Source organism: Octopus bimaculoides, chromosome 29, assembly GCF_046866305.1.
Source record: "Octopus bimaculoides isolate indiv1 chromosome 29, ASM4686630v1, whole genome shotgun sequence".
Taxonomy (NCBI): Eukaryota; Metazoa; Mollusca; class Cephalopoda; order Octopoda; family Octopodidae; genus Octopus; species Octopus bimaculoides.
This window is the reverse complement of record NC_142956.1, coordinates 18,574,940-18,577,439: the sequence shown is the minus strand read 5'-3', so window position 1 is coordinate 18,577,439 and position 2,500 is coordinate 18,574,940. Positions and strand designations below refer to the sequence as shown.

Genomic DNA, 2,500 nt, shown 5'->3' with positions numbered 1-2,500 from the left:
ACTCACATGTCAAGTTTCATCAAGATCGATGAAACAATATAGGAGTTAGCTAACAACTACACAAACACACCCACAGACAGAAATTCCCACATATGTAGTGTATATATATGTATGTATGTATGTATGTATGTATGTATGTATGTATGTATATGCATATATACGTACAGGTATGTGCATACCGACATCCACCTGTATGTATAGGTGCATATCTGGGTACAGGATATTGCAAACAAAACGAAGACGAGAAAACACACAAGCCACATAGAGAACATTCTTCTTCATCAGCTACCCCCGTTTTAACACCGGCGTTTCGAAGAGCTATATATATGTTTCACAATACTGATTGACATATTTCCTTTACAATCCGAACAAAGCGTCTTTAACCCTTAAACAGCCGACATGATCAATTAATGTCATCATTAATCTTTAATTAATCTGACATAGTTACGGCCAAAATCAATTGATGTCTGATAGCTCTACTTCGTGAAATGCTCCTATGGGAGAAATCCGGTCGCAAACGGAAAATTGAAACAGCAATGAAGTTTTTCTCTGCTTTTTCCCTTCATCTTCAAATGATAAAGATGATGATGACGATGACGATGATGATGACGATGATGATGATGACGACGACGACGACAAAGGCTACGACCTTGACGATGATGATAATGATGATATCCTAGACAGCACATAAGAAAGTCAAGCTCCAACTAGCTTCTGGATCGATGAAGTAAACCGATATTTCTCAATTTATACATTTGTTTAGCAACAATTATAACGTATAACATCAAAATTGCTTAATTCTTTTATTTTTCATTCTTATTGTGTGTAATATAAAAACCTTTAAAGTTTGTTTTTATTTTTATTATTTTTATTTTTATTTCTTATTTTTATTAATATCTTTTTTCGTAATTTTTATATATCTTTTTTACCTTTTTATAATTCTTATATAATCTTACCATTTATATATTTATATATGTCGTTGTATGCTTTATATTTTTATATATTTTATGTCTTTTTACAATTTTAAGTTTTTATATTTTTATATCTGAATACACTTCTTTATATATTTTGAATAATTTTTAATTGTTTTAGGAGTAGCTTGCTGACCAGCCACATGGTTCCGGGTTCAGTCTCACTGCGTGGCACTTTGGGCAAGTGTCTTCTACTATAGCCTCGGGCCGACCAAAGCCTCGTGAGCGGATTTGGTAGACGGAAACTGAAAGAAGTTCGTCGTATATATGTATATATATACATATATATATATATGTGTGTGGGTTTGTGTGTCTGTTTGTCCGCCACCATCGCTTGACAACCGATGCTGGTATGTTTTATGTATATGTATATATGTATATGTATATATGTATATATATATATATATATATATATATATATATATATATATATATATATATATGTATGTATGTATGTATGTATATATATATATATATATATATATATATATATATATATATATATATATATATATATATATATGTATGTATGTAGGAGAATATACGAAAAAACAACAACAGACGAGGACAGGTGGTGTAAATAACAAAAGGATGTATTAGTATGACGCTCGGGAATACGGAAAGTCTTTGACGTTTCGAGCTACGCTCTTCAACAGAAAGAATACGGAGACAAGGAGAAAAACACGGAGAAAAAAAATTGAATAGTGTTCAGTCAACGGGCAATCATAATAATGGCTGATCATAACAATGATTGACCGGAAGTTAGAAATTCTTTTTTCAGGAGAGCTAAGAAAAGGGGGAGATAACAAACGGTGATCGAAGAACGAGGGGATGTGTGTGGGAGATAGTATGCTGGTGATCTTGACGTATGTAGTGTGAAAATGGGGAAGGGAGAAAGTAGTTGGTCAGTTGTAGTGTGTGCGTGGTGTGATGCGAGGGTATTGGTGTGGTGTGATGTGAGGGTGTTGGGAGGTGGGGAAGGCATGGGTGGAGTGTGGGTTAGGCTGAGGGTGGGTAGAGGTAGGGGTCTGTGGGTAGGGTGGGGTATGTGGATCGGGGGTGGGGGTGTAAGGAATTGGATGGGGTGGAGTGGGAAGGTAGAGTAGGAGTGTGTTGGGGTGTGGTGGGATGAGCTTATGAGGGGGTGTTGACGATGAAGGGGGAAGGGGAAGGTGGATGTAAGAGAGGGGGAAGATGGGTATGGGAGGGGAGAGAAAGAGAGGAAGAGAGGAGAGAGGGTGGGTATAAGAGAGGGAAGGTGGATTGAGAGAGGGGGAAGGTGGGTATGGGGGGAGAAAGAGAGGAAGAGAAAGAGAGTGAGAGAGAAGAGAGTGAGAGAGAAGAGAGTGAGAGAGAAGAGAGTGAGAGAGAAGAGAGTGAGAGAGAAGAGAGTGAGAGAGAAGAGAGTGAGAGAGAAGAGAGTGAGAGGGAAGAGAGTGAGAGGGAAGAGAGTGAGAGAGAAGAGAGTGAGAGAGAAGAGAGTGAGAGAGAGGGAAGAGGGGTATGGGGGGAGAAAGAGAGGAAGAGAA

General features: G+C 37.8%; 1 protein-coding gene across 2 annotated transcripts in view; it reads left to right on the top strand.

Annotated features, from left to right (window-relative positions):
- LOC128251237 (uncharacterized) overlaps nt 1-2,500 on the top strand; it is an 11,610-nt gene that overhangs the window by 4,303 nt on the left and 4,807 nt on the right. The gene's annotated exons all lie outside the window — the stretch shown is intronic.